Source organism: Antechinus flavipes, chromosome 3, assembly GCF_016432865.1.
Source record: "Antechinus flavipes isolate AdamAnt ecotype Samford, QLD, Australia chromosome 3, AdamAnt_v2, whole genome shotgun sequence".
Classification (NCBI taxonomy): domain Eukaryota; kingdom Metazoa; phylum Chordata; class Mammalia; order Dasyuromorphia; family Dasyuridae; genus Antechinus; species Antechinus flavipes.
Window position 1 is genome coordinate 377,356,994 of NC_067400.1, and position 20,275 is coordinate 377,377,268.

Genomic DNA, 20,275 nt, shown 5'->3' on the forward strand with positions numbered 1-20,275 from the left:
TGCTTTCTCTTTTGTCAGAGACCCTGACTTTTTCCTTTTTACTGTCCCTAGGGATTCCAGGTCACTTTATACTGGACACTACTTGTACTTTATCACTTGCTGTGCAATTGTTAGAATGTTTTTTGCCTTCTACCTACTCTGACTTGTCTCTCCTTAAGAGTTTTCCTGTGATTCTAGCATTCTTTTCTTCAGTTATGCACATGACAGAAGAATTCATGATTGTCTTTTATGTTCTTTTGATAATTGTTTTTGTTGGTGTGATATTAAAGTTTTACCTATGGTATTTTGGAAGAATCTGGGATCCTCTATTTTCTTAAATGCTACCATTTGCCCATAATATATTTGAGGGAGTTTATACAAGATTTATCTATTGTATTTCATAAATGAGGGCATTAATTCAAAAAGCTAAATAAATTTTTTCAAAGTGACTAAACCAGGATTTTTCAGAGCCATGATGCCATCTAAGACCTCTGACTCCAAGCTCTGCTCTCTAAAAGATTCATTTGGAAGTCTCCTTTTAAAATGCAAAAGCCTCCTAGTGAATTGCTTTAATCAAGTAATCATATTTATATCTAGCTGAATAGCATTCAGAAAATGTGAGTTTTGATTAGAGTTTTGAGTAGATGAAAGACTTTGAGGGCTTAAAGATAGAGTAAGTGAAAAAGAGAATGTGGGGGAGCCAAAAGACACTGAGAGTAGGCAAGGCCTGGAAGATAGGGATAGTCAAGAGTTTGAAGGAATGGTGAGTAGCTTAAACTTCCAGTTTGAGTAGTTGTAAATTTTAATTTCTTCCACTACATTCTTTCTGGCATGGGAGGCAGACTGAAAAAGGAGAAAGAGGTCAGGGTTTGTTAAAAGAAATGGGTTTGATTTCTAGCTCTGCCATTTTATGAAAGGTTGTATTGACTTCTCTGAGAGTTTCCATTGTGAGAGTCTATACCTACATTTCCCCGTTAGTATTTTCTTATCTCTGTAATCCTGTAATTCCAATGATGCAAAAGTGATGAGGTTTAGATTTGGGGTACCCAAATGAAATTAGAGTTTCTGGTAGTCAGTGAGTTAAATAAGGTCTAAATGAGGTCTAGTGGAGCGCAACACTAGGGAATTTTGAGATTCCCTTCTGGCAACGCAAAAGTCCTCTGTAAAGGAATTTACAGACCTGAAAACCTAGATTGACAAGAGAGGTTTATTATGGGGATTGGAAGTAAGGTTAAAGTCTAGTCTAGTTAAAGAAATAGGTGAGAGTAAAGAGAAGGAACACTGGAAACTGTATTCCAATGGACAGAGGCTCCTTGGGATACCAAGCATGGCATAGCTGGCATGTTTGGAACCTCTGCAAAGAGAGAGTTTTAGTTTGGCTCTTTTATAATAGGGGGCTTTGGCTGAAGGGGGCTTGGGGATGGTTGGCTCCTAGCTGGGTTTCAGTTAGGGTTAGAATTTGAATTGAATTCAATGGGTTTGGGAGCTGAGCGGACCGCACCCAGTTAACAAAGATGAAAGTTTTTGTGCTTGGGGTGGAGTCCCCTCACTGAGGCAGAGTCGAAGGAGGTTTTCTCTTTTAAGGATTTTCAGTTTGGGGGTTCCCTCTTCAAGAGGAAGAAGAGAGAAAAGGCAGAAATAGAAACTTATATGTATTCTTTTCTTCCTCACCTCAATATCCCTAAACAAACCAGGACCAAATGGGGTTTGATCTTGTTTAAATCCTGATTAACTCTGATTGAATGTAAATAGCAGTCATTTCTGCTTTGGCCAGAAACCCTGAGGATCTTCTCCTCCCAAATTCATTCATTCATTCATTTATTTATTTGTTTTGTGTTTTGGTTGGTTGATTGATTGTTTTGGACTAAGTGAAAGAGGAGATTCTTTGGGTCAATTGCTACCTAGCCTTAATCACTGAATGGATGCAGCCTCAGGCAAACTGAGATCTCTAGAAGACACTTCACCTCAAAAAGGCTAAGGTGTCCCATAGCACCCAAGGTTGTCTCCAGTCATCCTGATCTTTATCTTATCATTGGACCCTGGTGGCTCTGGAGAGGAAAGTGAGGCAGGTGATCTTTAACAGCTTTCCTCATTTAAATCCAATTCACTTGTATGTCATGGCATCCCCTCCCAGATATCATAGTGCTCTTCCAGAAGAAAGGACAAATAACAACAACCTCAACATTGATTAGGTGCAAATGATGAGTCTCATTGTCAAGAATTGGGGTGAGGAATCCCCTCTAGTCGGAGCAGGTCCGATGTAAAAAAATTTGCAAACCCAAAAACTATATGGCAAAAGAGATTTATTGTTGGCACTGAGAAGCCAGCTTTGCTAGGAAGACAGACTTTTCAGTGGGTAAGGTTCTGTCAGAGAAATAACAAAGGTTAACACTGAGAAGAGAATATCTTCACAGTGGGCAAGAGTCCTTACAGGTAGCTTTGCCAAGAAGAGAGCTTCTTGGTAAAGCAAATTTCTGTTTCAAACTTATGCAAAGATGTTGGAGTTCAGAGTTGTCTTCTATTAACCATCTGAGACTTGGACTTCCATTCAAAATTGAATGAGAATTCCTCAGTTGTTCACAATCCCCAGGATTAGATCTCTGATAGGAAAGAGATCACTTATCTTAAAAGTTTGAGTTACTGGGAGTGGTCCCAGACTAATCTTCAACTCAATAGGAGATATGACCATATCTCTGGCCAGATCTCTTAACTGCCCTGAAGGATGGGTCTCTGTCAGAGGAGAGTTTCAGGGTTCATCTTCATCATTTGGCCAGTTTCAGGGTTCACCCCCATCAACATCCCTCTGTCCTTCATTGTAAATCTTCCACTATAAATGTAGTTCATTATTTCAAGACTATTAGAGCATATTCCTTATGCTGTTTCAAAGGTCCATATGTAGGATGGAAGTACAAAAAAAGTACACTTCCACCTTCCTATTGATTTTTAAATTCATTGAATGCACTGGAATAGTCAATGATGCCCGTCTGCTTCTTGTGGGTCACATGACTCTCTTAAGCTCAGCCCTAGGTTTTGATGTTTCTGCCCTAGAATCCTCTAAGAATAGGAATCATGTGACTTAGGCCTATGGTCTGAACCACTCCAACTCATAATCTTTTTGAGAAATTTTCATTTATTTCATTCAGTCCCTCCTCTTATTAATACTCACCTGAAGAGTTCTCATACCAATCCTAACACATCTCTTCTGCTAAGGTTTCCATGTTATCCTCACTCTGCAGTTCATTTCTTTATTCGGTATCTATGGGAATCACCCTTGTACATTCAAGACCAGCATTCTTATGTCAGCAGAGGTCTTAGACCATTTTAGCTAAAGAATTTTTAACTACCCTAGTGATTGGTTATATCATATAAAGCAAACAAGTGAGTAGGACAACAAGCAAAAACCAAAAGACTTGTTTCCACCGAACCATTACCACCAGGATGCATTAAAGAGGGAAGACCAAGTCTGTACAGGGGCATGAACTATTTTCCTAATATCTTTAGTAATTTCCTTTACTGCTTTCCCATTATCATCGATTTTCATACAGCAAGTTGACAAATTTAATTTCCACAGAACCCACCTCCTTCTGTTAAGAGATAATCTAGCACTAATCTATACTGTAATATGGTTTCCCTAGATCCATTGATCTGCTAGTAGGTCCAAAGCATTTGTGGTTTGGTTAGTGATAATTTCAACTACAGCTTGTAACCTTATTAACTGGTTTAGAACAACAACAACAAAAAAAATGTATGTGGGTGTGTGTATGTGTGTGTGTGTGTATGTGTGTGTGTGTGTGTGTGTGTGTGTGTGTGTGTGTATGAATGAGAGTTCTACCATGTTTCCCTGATAATAAGAAGACACTGTCTTATTATTTTTTTTGGACAGAAAAACACCAGAGGGCTTATTTTCAGGGGAGGGCTTATTTTAATGAACATTGACAGCAATTTTAATAAACAGGTAAATGTGAACAAAAAAAAGTACCTTTATTCAATAATGATCATGTCATCTAACAACATCATCATAAGTGTCCATACCCTGAATTCCATCCTGGATGTCTTGCGCCTCTATTTCCTTCAGAAGAAGTGGACCCAATCTGTCATGTCCAGCAATATAGCTCTCTTTAAATGAACATGTCTTATCCAGGTAACCTGCTCGTAGTGCCTTGGCAACACAGCTGTCAGTAATTTTATCCCATGACTTCTTCACCCAAGTCACGACTTCTTGCAGACAAGGCTTCACAAAGTTTCCATGCTTGTTGGAATCCTTACTAACTGCTAACTAATTAGAGTTGATCTAATCTTACAAGAAGATGTTTTGGGCAGAACCTGAAACAAGCTACTAAGTAGAACACCAATTAATACAAGGCTTGTGTTCACACCTTTACTCATTGGAGTTCAATGAGTTCACACCTCCCTTGAAGCTCTTTAGGCCAGAGAGCACTATGGGAGAAAACCCACAATCCCTCTCTTGAGCATAAATAGAGCTTCAATGGGCCAGTCGAAGAAGTTCTTCAGAGTGAAGAAGCTACAAGTCGGGATTTCAGCAGAATTACGCCAGAAGCCCTCTCTTCAAGGCAAGACAGATTCAACTTGGTACTGGCTCTGGAGGCTGAAGAAAGCAGAGGCAGAAGCAAAGGACAAAGCGGCAAGAGCTCTTGGAACCAAGCAGAGAGATAGGCCTCTAAGTTAACCGGGCTATATTGGAGATAATAAAAGATCTGAACTTTTATCACCTGGCTGAGTTTTGAGAAGAAAAAGCTCACCACACATGCTGATTTCTTTCCATTCTATTTTCAATGTAGTCATTGACTTCCATGCGCAAATGGTCCTTGAATGGCTTGTTTATTGCAATATCAAGGGTCTGGATTTAGGCAGTCATTCCTGCAGGAATCATTACTTGATCTATTCTTCTCTCTGTAAGGAAGTTCTTCGTTTCTTTAGCGCGGTGAGTGCTGGCTGAGTTCTTCTTTTATCCTCCATGATGCCCCTGAGTGCTCCTTCTATCCTCCATCATGCCCCCTGAGTTCTTCTTTTATCCTCCATCATGCCCCTTTTATCCTCCATCATGCCCCCTCACTCCCGCTTACATACCGGGTTTTTATGTTGTCCTGCCTCAGCTCCCTTCTGCGGCACTGCTCTCAATGGCGCCAGCAAGCAAATCACTGGGGAAGAACAGGATGACGCGCTCACTGCTGCAGCTCTGATTGGATGCAGCTGGGAGCGCAGCGTGTGTTTCACCGGGGCGGGGGAGGGAGAGGGGAACGGTGCATACAGAGGGTACCGTAATGTAGCATGTGGCGCAGGGGATCACCTTCACTATAGTAGCAATCTCAATAGGGCTTATTTTCAGGGGAGGGCTTATTTTAGAGGAATCTTACACAGTAAGGGGAGGGCTTATTTTCGGGATAGGTCTTATTATCGGGGAAACACGGTATACTTCCAACTCCCATCCTGGGCTCAAGTGGCCAGTCCATATGTCTGATTATCCTTTCAGATGGCCAGGTATACCCCCAATCCATTTTTATCTCCCGTTTTAGTGAGAAATGTATCTATACTGCTTTTACTTCTCTCTAAATCATCATATAATTCAATACCTATGTGACCTTCCAACCTTGGTAAAAAGAAAAACTTGGGCCAAATTAATCCTATATAACAGGACCCCATCCAATTAACAGGGAGATATGTATAGGCAATCAGGCCACAAACCCAATAATTCTCCTTTAAAGGAAGCTGCTTATGATTAAAAATGGTCAGTAAATACCCCCCATGTCATATATGGCATGTACAAATGAAAAAGGCCGAAAGCAGATACAGTCAACAGAATAAGAATGACAAGAATTAAATAACCCAATAGTTCCAACCCCAATTCCTCATAGGTTATGAAGAGGTCACTCAGTGAGGGACTTTCATTGGATTTGCAGTTTCAAGTCATTGGACTGCTCTGGGTAAACAGTCCATTTCAATTGAAGGGTCCCTGCTCCTTTCACTCTGGTGTGCTGTGTCCAACCTGGCTGTTGAGAACTTACTGCAATATCCGAGATCAGGAGCACCTAGAACAAGCCTTCCCAGATTGAGACCAGCTTCTCCTTCCACATCTGGATCAGGACCCAATCTCTTGGGTTGAACTTGTGTATAAGAAATCCTAGGGGGATACCTGAGCAAAAATGCCTTCAAATTGGATTTCATGCAGATATTTAGCCAAAGCAGCTACATAACTCCTTATAAATCTATCTTTACTCTCTAAGATGGTGTTTCAGGTTTTTTTTGGGGGGGAGCCCTGGATATGGATGCCCATATAAAAGCTCATAAGGGGATAACCCAATGTCCCTATGGAGTTTTATTCTCAGAAGTGCCAGTGGTAAGCATTTGGTCTAGGGCAGCTGGATATCAAGGGCCAGTTTAGTTAATTGTCTCTTGATTTCCTGATTCATTCTTTTGACCTTACTGGAGGAAGGAGGGTGCCAAGGGATGCAAAACTCCCAAGAAATTTCAAAGGCTCACAGGAGAGATTGGAGTATCTTGCAGTAAAATGCATTCCCTGATCTGAATCTATTCTTTCCCATACCTGGGGATTATCTATTCCCAATATGATTTTGCTGATTGCAGAAGCAGAAGCTTGAGGTAAGGGGGAAGGCTTCCATTCACGAGGTCAGGTGATCCACTATGACCAGCAGATATTTGAGACAGCCTATTGGTGGCAGGTCAGTAAAGTCTACCTGAATGCTCTGAAAAGGTCTAAGCCCCGGAGGTCTCCCTCCTGTCGAAGTATGGTATTGGGCTGCCTTATTTGTCCTTTGACAGACAGTGCAACCATTCACTAGCTGGTGACACAAACTGGTTCAGGACTGCATCACACAGATTTTGAACATCCTTGAGGCAAGTATTGCAAGAACTGCCTCATACTTGCTTTGGTCAGTACTTCTCAACCATTGGGGAGGAACCATCGTCCTTGCTTGTCTTCCTGGGCTCCAAAATTCTGAGGTACTCTGGAAAATAGGATGGAGAAAGCAGACTTGGAGGTAAAGTGGGGATTGGAACATTTGTTGGTCAGATTCTCCCTCTCTGCTTTTCTCGCTTCCTCATCAACAAGGGGATGATTGCCTCTGGCCTCAAAAGAATCCCCTAGCTGGTGTCCTCTCACATGTATAATAGCTACAGATTCTGACAATGATAAATTATTTAGAAACTGTGACAGCAGAGTGGTATGTGTTAATTCTTTTCCTTTACTATTCACCTCAGTCTCTGTGATCCCAGAAATTTAACAGTGGCCTGGCTGACTGCCTCTCTCTTTTTCCCAGTTATTAACAACTCATCTATATATTGAAGTACTCTGATCCCTGGGTAGAAGTCAAAGTCTTCCAAGAGTTTTCCCAGGACTTGCCCAAACAAGTTTAGGAGATTCTGTGTAGCCCTATGGTAAGTGATACCAATTATATTGCTATTTCCTTCCAGTATTGGGATCTTTCCACTCAAAGGCAAATATATCCTGGCTGTCTGGGTTGAGCAGGCAGTTCCAAAGGATATCCTTTAGGTCTGCCACACTAAACCAAGTACTGTCTTCCAGAATCTTTCCCAAAATAGTGTAGGGATCTAGAACTACTGGGTGAAAGGGCAATACTATTTTAATGATTTCTCTTAAATCTTGTACCATCTTGTATTTCCCATCTTTATTTCTTACAAGGAGTATTGGGGTGTTGAATAGGAAAAAGGAGTCTCTCTATTACTAGATTCATTCCTTTTCTTCTCTCAAAGGAGATAGGATACTGTTTTACTCTCATTATAGTCTTTGGATCCCTCAGTCTGATTCTGATAGTGACCATGTCTCATTTCCCAGGGTTGGAGGAGGAGCTGGCCAAGACTCTAGGATCAATTTTCTCTTTCATCAGATTCAATCTGGTAGGAACTAAGAGGAAGCCCCATAGGTATCAAGCTGATAGACAGTTTAGTTACTAGATCTCTTCCCAATAGATTAATATCTGCTTCTGGAACAAGGGGTAACTATCCTAATACTTGAGTATTGTGATACTTTATTTCTCTGATTTTTGTAAGGGGAACTGAAAAATTCTCCACTTTTCCTCCAGATATAATTAATGTTTTGGGGGTAATCCCATCCCTTGAGGTAGATGTTAAGGTCCTAATGACCTGGCTGCTTCTGAATCTATCCGGAATTCCAATTCATTGCCTTTGGGTCTCACCCCTGTATTTATCAAGAGTTTGAGTAGGGTTTATCTTTATCTAGGAGCCCTCTACTTCCTCAATTTTCAGGTTCTTTTAGGGATTACAGATTCTGCTCCTGCTCCCATTCAGGGCAATCTCTAAGTTTCCTTCCTTTCCATACTACCAACAAGTTAAAGGTTTTCTTTTGTCTCCTCCTATGTTCTGGAATAGGCTGTTTTGGTTTTGTCTGCTGGGTGGTGATACATTTCACTTAGGAGGTGGGCCTTCCTCTTGCTCTGTCGCTGTTTAATTCTTTGTTGTCCTCCCATTGATTTATTAACTTCCCTGTTTGTATTAACATCTTAGCTTTCTGCTTCTGCTTCTCATCATCCCTTCTCACATATGTTTGGTTGCCTCTTTCAATAGGTCTCCTAATGGTCTATGATTCCATCTGTCTAACTTCCTTCTTATGTCTGGCCATGTGTTTCTTACAAAGTGTACCTTCAACATAGACTCATTGTCCAGATTTGAAGGATCTAGACTTCAAGTATTTTCTCATACTTTCTTTCCTTTTCTCTAAGAACTCAGAAGGGGATTCCTCCTTTCCTGGTATTATGTCGAATGCTTTCTTCAGCTTCTGTAGTTTGGACACTGCACTCTTAATTGCTATAATTATTAAATCCCTTATGTTTTGCACGTGACCCTGATGAACCTCATTGTTATGGTCCCCATTATTATGGATCAGGGATCCTGATTGGTGCATTTTTGATCAGCTGGTATTACCCTGATTACCCTTCCTGGACTTTGTAAAAATTTTGTTACTAAAATACAGAAAGACTAATAATCTATGACAATTTTTTTATCCTGTTATGATGATCTATTTTCAATTAATCTTTGTTGAACTTTGGATTCTTTTAAAAATAATCCTAGTATATATGCAAAAGAAAATAATATTGCTTCTTGTCCTGATGCTCTATCTTCTATTTCTAAGATTATATTTAAAAAAAAAAAAACAGTGACTAAAATGGATATTTTTACATTCTTACTGGGAAAGTTCTAAGATTTTTTTACATTGCAAATAATGGTAGCTCTGCTGCTATTGTTAAACAGTTACTTTCAGTTGTTTGACTGTTCATGACTCCATTTCAGGTTTTCTTAGCAAACATACTAGAATGATGGGGTTTTCTTAGCAAACATACTAGAATGGTTCAACATTTCCTTCTCCAACTAATTTTACAGATTAGGAAACTGAGACAAACAGCATTAAATAACTTGCTCAGGGTCATACAGCTTCTAAATATCTGAGGCCATATTTGAATTCACAAAGATGCCTCTTTTTGATGCCAGAGCCATCACTCAGCATTGTGCCATTTAGCACTTAGCTCTACTAGTTTCATGAGATTTATTCATCTAGTATTAACTGGCCAAAATATATGAACAGTTAAATTACTAAGAAAGATATGTTTGCCATTAGTAGCCATATGAAAAATGTGCCAAAATAATAATTAGAAAAGTGAATATTGAAGCATTCCAGCTACCAGATTGGAAAAGTTGAAGAGGAATATTTGAGATATTGAAAGAACTGTTGGAAAATTGGTGCACTATTAGTGGAGGCTTTAGCTGGTTTAGTCATACAAGAAACCACTTTGGAATACTGTCCCAGTTGCTAAATTGTGCATAATCTATGACCTAGCAGTACTATAACTAGGGCTGTACGCCAAAGACATCAAAGAAAGGCTTAAGAACTGTGATCAATTTAATTAATGATAATTTTAGAAGAACCATAATGAAGAATGCAGCTCACCTACTGATAAAAAAAAGTATTGGACTAATATGGAATTCTTGTATGTGGGTAATGTGGGGATTCACTTTGATTTACTTTGCTTTTTTGTAAAAAAAATTTTTAACTGGAGGTGAGCCAGAAGTGAGAAAAAATAAATGCTTGATAATTTTTTTTTAAAATATAGTCATGTAATTTAAACTGTTACATCAGAAATCCTCAATACTTGCAGTTTTAAATAACTAGTTTTCATAATTTGGAAACAGTTTGTAACAAATTCAATTGATTAATTTGTAGGGGCCTTAGATTATTATAAGCAGAAATTTTTATTTGAGGTGTAACATTTAGAAGAAGGTTAGATGCATTGACAATAGCAACAACAACATACAATAGCAACAAAAACATACTTGGTGATCTGTTATTTGGGCCTCAATAGGAAAACTATACCAAAGAACACAAAAACTCATAATTTCAGCAGCCTGGGAACACTGAGTATATAAGCAAGCAACTTGCACACTTTAGTAACTTCTGAGACATTCACCTTAAGAAAATATTCATATTATAGTCTCTTTAGTAAGACAAGGAAATATTTTGGACATTTAAAAAATATTTTCTTCCAAAATAGTGACAGAAACAGCACAATCTCTAAGAATGTCAAGTGATTGAAGTATGGCTATAAAAAGAATATAAGCTTAGCTTAGCTAATGTTCATTTAAGATATTGAAAATTATTTTAAATATGTAAAGAATTGGCAAATTGAATTTAATTATATATGATAATATATATCTAACAAGGGGCTTCAAAGAAAACTTAGATCAACCCACTCTTTTTACAGATTTTTTTTTAAAAACTGAGTCCAAGGGAGGTTAAGGGGCTTGCCTAAAGTAATTAAGGTAATAAACATCAGAATTCACCTCTTCTGACTCTATAACTAGTGCTCTTTTCACTATAATGTGCCCCAAATTATAATGTTACTTGGAATTAATAACTATTATATGTTTTAATAATAGTATGTGTAATAAGTATCGCTATTATGTATTTATTGTTTTCTATAAACATAAAGACATTTCTTCACATAAAGTCTGATTTTACAAAATACTACAGATATTTTATCATGATATTTGGGTTTGTATTTTTCAACTTTATTGATATTTAGTAAATAATTCACCTTATAGTCATGTTGCCCCATCATAAATTACTTTTTTATAAAAAATATTTTGTCTGTGACAAAATTTTTAATGTTTATTTTTCTAAATCAAAACCAAGAGTCCTTCATTTCTATTAAATATGAAATACTTCCAATAGTTGTTAAAATTATATTAAAAGCAATTCTAGATTTTATGAATATCTGACTTCATTCACATATATGAATGGTGCTGCTGCTAATTCTTTTTCTTTTTTATTTTTATTAAGTACTTATTTTTAAAAAATACAAAATAAGAAAAAAATTTCCATATGTACAGCAGAACATGAGAAGATTCAAAATATAGCGCAATAAGTTTCCATTTCAAGAAAGCATATATAATAAACATGCTTTTATACCCTTCTATATGTATATGTATTGTTTGCTCTTTAACCCATTCCCAATTAGAGTAAGATTCCAGAATTGCTGTTTTCTCTTCCCATCTAATTCCTTTGTGTCAATACCTTTTGCACCTCACTTGTATCAGATAATTACACTTTTCATCTGTTGCTCTGTAGTATTGCTTTTTTAAAAAAAATCACATCATAATTAGCTCCATCCCCGTCTTTCTTTCAAACTACCCAATTATCAATGACAGTCTTAGAAATATGGTTTACATGTTTCCATGTATAAAAAGTAACAGTCTGTCCCTTATAGTTAGAATTTGATATTCATTTTATATTTCTCTTGAATCTTGCATGTCAATTTTTCTATTAAGTTCAGTACTTTTTGCTGAAAATTCCTAAAAGTTTGGCAACTCATTGAATGGCCTTTTTTTTTTTCCATTCAGGATTATGCTTAACTTTGCTGGTTATGATAGTTCCAGTCACAGTCTCAGTTCTTCTGCTCTTCAATATATAGTATTCCAAGATTTGTGTCCTTTAATGTAACTGCTGCTGGATTTTCTGTGATTCTATTTGTAGTTCTGACATATTTGAATTTTTTTTTCTTGTTCTTGAGCTGGGGTTCTGGAATTTGACTATGATATTCCTAGAGGTTTTTCTAATAAGATCTCTCTAAAATAGTAATGGTTGGATTTTTTTTTTTTTTCTATTTGTACTTTCCCCTTTGGTTCTGATACTTCAGGATAATTTTCTTAATTATTTCCTGTATTATTGCATCAAGATTCTTTTTTTGATCATAGCTTTGTGTTTCCTGGTCTCATAATTTTACTGGCATAGATTAAAGCTAGGAAAAAACCTTATCAGGAATATGATTCAAATTCTGAATCAGACTGATAAAAACTGAAGGTCACAAAGCTTTAATGACTGTCTTAATGTCACATAAATATCAAGTGGCTGAAGATTTTAGTTTAGATCCTCTGAATCCAAATACAACAAAATTTCAACAATATCATTTTTTTCTTCTTCTTTTTTTAATTATAGCTTTTTATTTACAAGCTATATGAATGGGTAATTTTTCAGCATTGATAGTTGCAAAAGCTTTTGTTCCAATTTTTCCCTTCCTTCCCCCCACCCTTTCCCCCATATGTCAGGTTGACCAATAGATGTTAAATATGTTAAAGTATAAGTTAAATACAATATATGTATACAAGTCCACACAGTTATTTTGCTGTACAAAAAGAATCAGACTTTGAAATAGTGTACAATTAGCCTGTGAAGGAAATCAAAAATGCAGGTGGACAAAAATAGAGGGATTGGGAATTCTATGTAGTGGTTCATAGTCATCTCCTAGAGTTCTTTCGCTGAGTGTAGCTGGATCAGTTCATTACTGCTCTATTGGAACTGATTAACCATATCATTTTTAATCTCAATAAAGTTTAAATTGATGATTAAATTCTTTAGTGTCATTTCTGCTATTCTTCAGCTAATCATAGGCCAAAGATTTGTGTAGGCAAATTTTTTAATATAACTCTGCTTAAAACATTTTATTATTAATCTAAAAACATTTAAGGGAATATAATAGTTATTTGAATATCAACATAATGATGCCTACCAATGTTGGCATTCTGGGTCCATCTTAAAAATGATCTATATTTTTAAAAATCCATTTTTAATTAATTAATTTTAGTACACATTGCTTTGTGAATCATGTTGGGAGAAAAAATCAGAACAAAAGGGGAAAACCATGGGAGAGTAAAAAAAAAAAGCAGCAAAAAGAAGTAAACATAGCATGTATTCATTTACATTCAATCTTCTACTCCATAACATAATAAATATTTCTGGTCAGGAATATATTTGACCAGGTATGCTTTTCTTCCTCTATTCCCTTTCTGCTATACCAATCACTTAAGAAGCTAGGTTACTATAAGTGTTGATTATTGTGTCATATGTATCTAATCTATTCCATTGATCCACCACTCTTTTAGATTCTTAGCCAGCACCAAATGGCTTTTAATAATCCATTTATAAAAAGGCATTTCAGTAGAAGTCATGATGCCTCTTTCCATGGGTTCAGTTAATTAATCTTAGTTTAATTACAGCTGTCAGTTGTAATATAATAGGTGTCTCCTACCTTCAAGGAGTTTAAACTGTAAAAGCAAAAGGAATCTGCAGCAAAAGAGATGAGGGCAAGGAAGAATGAAAGAGATTAAGCACATAACTGAATTAAAAGTGTTTCCATTAAGTGGAAGGTATATAAAATAGTTAACATTGTGGGTTTTCTGAAATTCTCATATCACAAAAAATAATTCCAATCTCCAGAAACAGTTGCAATTATTTTCCTGGACATATTTCAGAAGCTATATGAAGGCTGGAAGAATAATATGGATAGGAAAAAAAGTCTTAACATGCAATGTTCCCTAAAAATGTTCTGAGGTTCAATTATAGGATACATGGGAAAAGGAAGCTTCATATTGAATTTTCTGAATATAATAAAAGTTATCATCAGTGCACAGGAACTGAGCTAGGGTACTTGAGTGAAAATTTTGAAATGAATGAGCCATTATTTCCAAAGCATTTTTTTCCTTTGTAAAAAAGTTACTAGATAATGTGGAGGCCATCAAAGATGCTTTTTTTTCTTCTATCATTCATACATGATGTTTAAATTTTAACACTTGATTATAAATATCCATGTTCTCAGTTTCTTTGAATCAATTTTTATCATCCCAATTTTTTGGATTTAAAAAATATATAAGCATAAAGGAAAACTTTTTTTTTTCCTTTATGAAGTTATACAAGTGTCCAGTGACAAAGCTAGCAACAAAATTTAAGTCACCAAATTTTTAGTGAACTACTACTACATTGAAAAAAATCCATGCCCTCCATAACATATATATAAATATTCATGACCAGGTATGCTCTTCTTCCTCCATTCCCTTTCTGCTATAGCAATCACTTAAAAAGCTATGTGTTGGAATCCTTACTAACTGCTAACTAATTAGAGTTGATCTAATCTTACAAGAAGATGTTTTGGCCAGAACCTGAAACAAGGTACTAAGTAGAACTGATTAGTACAATGCTTGTGTTTGCACCTTTACTCATTGGAGTTCACAAGTATGCCAGCTTCACAGAGTAAACTTTGTAACTTTGGGAATTCACACCTCCCTCTTTGGGCCAGAGAGCACTATGGGAGAAAACCCATAATCCCATTCTCTCAGAAGAGTCAGATATAAGGCCAGTGATGAGAGATCTATTCCAGAATACATTTTTTCCACTTGGCTGGCTGGTTGCAGAGGAGAGTTCAGGACTGGAGAGGAGCAACTCTGGTGTAGACAGAGAGCACTTTGCGGAATTACGCCAGAAGCCCTCTCTCTGAGGCAAGACAGAATATACTGCCACTGGCTGGTGGCAGACGAAGAGTTTTCAAAGGATAAAGCTACGAGTGAGAGTTCAGTGGACAACCAGATTCATCTTCATCTCATACCACTATGGTAGGTGGCTGGGCTCCTGCACTTCCCCCCACTGAGACCAAGCTGGTCTGAAAGACTCGCCAGAAAGCTAGCTGAGCCCCAAGAGAAGGAAACAAGAGATTCATTCCATCTCTGTGCTGGTTGGAGGCTGAAGAAAGCAGAGGCAGAGGCTAACGGACAGAACCTTTGGATTTGGAGACATCCGGAGGGCCCTAAGCTAAACCGGCTGTGTTTTGAGAAGAACAAGAACTCCAACATTTGAACTCATAACACTAATGAGTTAGCAGTTTGTAAAGATCCCAACACCTAAGCTTATATTTTCTCTCTACTAAGCATGACCTTATTATCTTCTTATCAATCATTCATTACATTCTTTAATAGAATTGTTAACAGTTTACCATTCTTTTTTTTAGAATTTTTATTCATGCCCTTTAACCATTTTAGTTCTAGAAATGCTCACAGATAGTCAATGTCTAAATATTTATTAATCACTTACTATATGCTAGGCATTGTGTTAAATAATAGTAGTAAAGATTTCTTTTTCCTCAGTCATTCAATTTCCCTTTTCCAAACTACACTGACTTTATGCAGAAGCTTTTCAGTTTATATAATCCAGATTATCTGTAGTCTCTTTCACAATTGCCACTTTGTCTTGTTTGGTTAAGAATTCATCTCCTATATATACATATAGAAGGTAGGTAATTTGCTTCTTTTTAAAATTCAGGCTACATATTTATCTTAAATTTATTGTATAGTATGGGATAATATATTTGTTTAAACAATTTCTGACCATCTACTTCTTAATTTCCCCATCAATTATTATCAAATATATAATTGTTTTGCTAAGTAATTTCTATTTTGGGGTTTTATTGAACACAGGATTATAGAGTTCCATTATTTGCTATTATTCCTTGTCTGTTCTATACCATTGAATTCTGTATTTTTTAACCAATATTGAAGAGGGGACCCCCGAACTCTGAAAATCCTTGAAGGAGAAAATCTCCTTCAACTCTGCCTCAATAAGAGACCCTGCCCCAAATCCTTTTTCCCTTAAATGAATTTAAGTTTTGACTGTTTGATGGGGGAATGAAGAGGGGACCCCAGAACTCTGAAAATCCTTAAAGGAGAAAATCTCCTTCAACTCTGCCTCAGTGAGAGACCCCACCCCAAGGACAAACAGTTTCATCTTTGTTAATTGGGTGGGGTTGGCTCAGTCCTGAAACTCATTGAATTCAATTCAAATTCTAGCCCTATCTGAAACCCAAAGAGGAGCCAACTTGGGACTCCACCCACAGGACCCCTTTAGCTAAATTTCTCATTATAAAAAGAGCCAAACTAAAATCCTCTCTTTGCAGAGGTTCCAAACATGCCAGCTATAACTATGCTTGGCATACAAGGAGCCTCTGTCCACTGGAATACTCTTTCCAGTGCTATCCTCTCATTATCTCACTTATTTCCCTAACCAGACTTTAACCTTACTTCCAATCCCCATAATAAACCTCTTTTATCAATCTAAGTTTTGAGGTCTGTAAATTCCTTTACAGAGCTTCTGCACTGCCAGAAAGGAATCCCCAAAACTCCCTACTCTTGCGCCAAATCCTAAGGGATTGCAGGGGAGACAAACCCCTCCATTTGATTCCCTGAACCCTGAACCTGCCACTAGACCTAATTTAACTCCCTGACCACCAGAAACCCTATTTCATTTTGGTTCCCCAAATCTAAACCTCATCAATATGAAGTAGTTTAATGGTTGCTGCTTCATAATAGTTGGAGACCTGGAAGCTATTTTCCTTCTTTCTTTTTTTTTTTTTTTCATTATTTTCCTTTATATTCTATTTCTCCAAATTAAATTTATTATTTTATCTATCTCTAAAAAATATTCCTTTGGTGATTTCATTGCTATTATGTTAACATTGTAAATTAACTTTTATAGTATTGTCATCTTAATTATATTCGTAGGGTCCAGTCATGAGCACAGAATATTTCTTCAACTCCAAGCCCCAAAATGGAGTATCTTGTTCATGAAATAGCAGGAAGGCCACAATTTCTGGCACAAAGAGTTTGTGGTAGGAAGTAAGATGTCAGAAGACTGGAAAAATAATTGGAAATTATGTGATGAAGAGCTTTGTATTTGAACCTAGAGGTGACAGTAAGCCACTGGATGTTGGAGAACGAGACAGATGACTTAGGCTTTAGGAAAATTACTTTAGCAGTTCAATGGAGGAGGAACTAGAGTAGGGAGAAATTTGTCCTGGGCAGACCAACCGCTAGGCTGTTGCAGTGAGAAGATAAGGTAATGTACCAAGTAGAATAAAGGGACATATTTGAGAAATATTGGAAAAGTGAATTCAACAGACGCCAAAAATAGATTGGATATGGGAAATAAGTTACAGTGAAAAGTTGAAGACAAACTAAGCAGAAGCAGGAGAATAATTTACACATGAATACTGCCAAGGTTCAGTTCAGATGGACATGACTCTCTTCAACAATGGGATAATTCAAACCATTTCCACTTGTTCAGTGACAAAGAGAGCCATCTACACCCAGAGAGAGAACTCTGGGAACAGAGTGTGGAACACAACATAGCATTCTCTTTCTCTCTATTGTTATTTGCTTGCATTTTGTTTTTCTCAGTTTTTCTTTTTTATTCCTTCTTGATCTTATTTTTCTTGTGCAGCAAAATAACTGTATAAATATGTATGCATCTATTGGATTTAATATATATTTCAATGTATTTAACATGTACTGTACTAGCTGCCAGCTACGGGAGGAGGTGATGGGAAGGTGGGGAAAATATGGACTGCAAGAGTCAGTGCTGGAAAAATTGCCCATGCAGATGCTTTGTAAATAAAAAGCTTTAATATTTTAAAAAAAAAAAAAAAAAAGCTACTGCCAAGGTAAAATCACTCTGGGAAACCTTAATATCTCTGATCAATTCAGTGACTAAGTATGTTTCCAGAATACCTTCTTCCTAATGGAAAATCAGTAAGAATTAAGGTATAGAATGAGACATACTTTTTGGATGATGTGAGAATTCATTTTGAATGACTCCAAAAAAAAAAGATCTATCTGTGCTTATATTTTGCAGTGTTGGTCAAAAATTTTTTATTGGTTGAAACATGTTTTTGTTTTTAATGTGATTAATGAAAATGATTCTTTTTCCTAATGTTGAACCACCCTGGCATCTTTCAAATAATACAGTTGATTACAATGAAAAATTTCTCATGTATCTCTATGTTTTCATAATTTTAAAATATTGAATAAGGGGATGATTCTGGGAAGATGGCAGAGTAGGTTAGTAAATTTCAAGCTCTCCAGATTTCCCCAACAAATAGAAAAAAATTGTGCCTCAGGCTGAACTCAGACTGATGAAAAATCAAGACTTGGGGCAGAATAGAAGTTCTGGCACAAACCAAAAATATCAGAAGGCCCCAGACCCGGCATTAACCACTGTGTTCAGATACCTTCAGGCTAACTCCATAGAAACACCAAATGGGAAACCTTGGAGCCAGCTGGATCTGGGTGACACCTCAGTAGGAACCATAAAAACTTTCACCTCCCAGACAGCTTATAGATTTGGGTGTCAAGAGTCTGGGAAGACTGAGTCAATTTCAGCTGGTTAGGAATGCCAGATCCATGTGCTGCAGAGTTGCAGCCCTGGGTGAGAAGGAATCAGTATATCCATGAGTGCAGAAGTTAGGGGAGGTGGGGGGGACAAGGATGCTGCTAGCTGTGGGAATTTGCAGGAGGGTAGAACTTTTGGTTTGGGGTTCCAGATCAGAGGGGTGAGCTAACATGAAGCTAAAGACACCATCCTCTCACCCCATGATTAGAGTTGCTTATATTAATACTTATTAAAAAAAAAAACAACAACAACAACAACAACAATAACATGAACCAGCAAAGAGGAAAGAACATAACTATAGAAATTTGGTGTGGGAATAGGGAAGACCAGAATTCATCTTCAGAGGACTCAAAAATTAAAAAAAAAAAAAAGAAAGAAAGAAAGCTTCTACTACAAAGAGTAATGTGAAATGGATCCCTGCCCAGAGAGAATTTATAAAAGAACTCAAAAGAGAATTTAAAAATAAAATGAGAGACATTGAGGAAAAGCTGGAAAAAAATTGTTTTAAACCATTCAAGGAAAACAAGATTATGAAAAAAAGTTGTCCATCTAGAAAAGGAGATAGAAAGTTTTCAAGATAAAAAAAAAAAATGCTTTGAAACTTAGAATTAGATAAGGGGAAAATCAGTGAAGCTTTAAGAGACCAAGAAATAACAAAACAGAACATAAAGAATGAAAAAATAGAACAAAATGTGAAACACCTTATAAGAAAAGTAACAGATCTGGAGAACAGATCAAGAAGAAAAAATATAAGAGTAATTGAACTATCTGAAAGTGTGACCAAAAAAAAAGAAGTTTAACACAATAAGGCAAGAAATAATCCAAGAAAATTGTCCCAGAGTGATAGAACAGAATGGTAAAATAAAAATAGAAAAAAATCCACCGATCACCGCCTCAAAGAGATCCTATGTGAAAAATATGTAGGAATACTATTGCCAAATTTCAAAACCCTCAGATCAAAGAGAAAATTCTGCGAAAAAAAAACAAGAAAAAAAAATTCAAATATGCTGGAGCTACAGTTAGGATTGTACAGGATTTATCAGCAACCACAATAAAAAAACTGTTGGTACTGGAATCCTATGTATGGGTAATCAAAAGAACTAGTCTTGTGGCCAAAAAAAGTATCATATCCAGCAAAAATTATCCATAATATTGGATGCTCAATCTAATTATGAATTTTTTTGTAGGGATGCTTTTGTTGAACATCCTTTTTTTTCCAGTAAAAATCAAAGTGTCTAATTTAAAGGCTATGTCATTTGGATTGTAGTCTGTGCCCCTTTGCTCTTCTGAAATTTCTTGTTCCATTCATTTCATGTTTTTGGTTGACTGTTTTGAATTTTGTTTCCTTTATGTTTGCAGGTTTTTCCCGATTGTCTGCAGAATTTGTTTGTTATTAGAATTGTGAAGCTTAACCAATACTTATCTTATAATTTAATTAATAGGATACTTTCCTACAATTTGTGGCTACTTTCAATGATGCTTTGCTTTCTGTATTCAGAAGTTCTAAACAATTTTCTTACATTAATTTTCATATTACCATGCTCAGATTTTTTGACTTGTCATCTTGTCATGTTCTTCTGGGAGGTCTAAATTGTCTCCCCAGTATATCCTGTGTTCAGGATCAATGTACTTTATTTTTAGACAAATTATGTGTTCTTTTGCATCTTTTTCCCAAATGATCTTCACTTTAGAAAGTCTGTATTCTCGACCTGTGCCCTCTTACTCTCTTTTGGCTAGTATAAC

The 20,275-nt window shown here is 36.5% G+C and overlaps 1 long non-coding RNA gene across 2 annotated transcripts in view; it reads left to right on the forward strand.

Moving 5' to 3' along the window:
• The window catches only part of LOC127554387 (uncharacterized), a 184,839-nt gene that overhangs the window by 103,409 nt on the left and 61,155 nt on the right, over positions 1 to 20,275 (forward strand). Inside the window, exon 1 of one of the 2 annotated variants that reach the window (XR_007951966.1) lies at positions 7,259 to 7,392. The exons of the other annotated variant lie outside the window; for it this stretch is intronic. This is a non-coding gene — a long non-coding RNA (uncharacterized LOC127554387). Of the gene's footprint in view, positions 1 to 7,258; positions 7,393 to 20,275 lie in introns of those variants that run through there. 2 annotated transcript variants of the gene reach the window in all.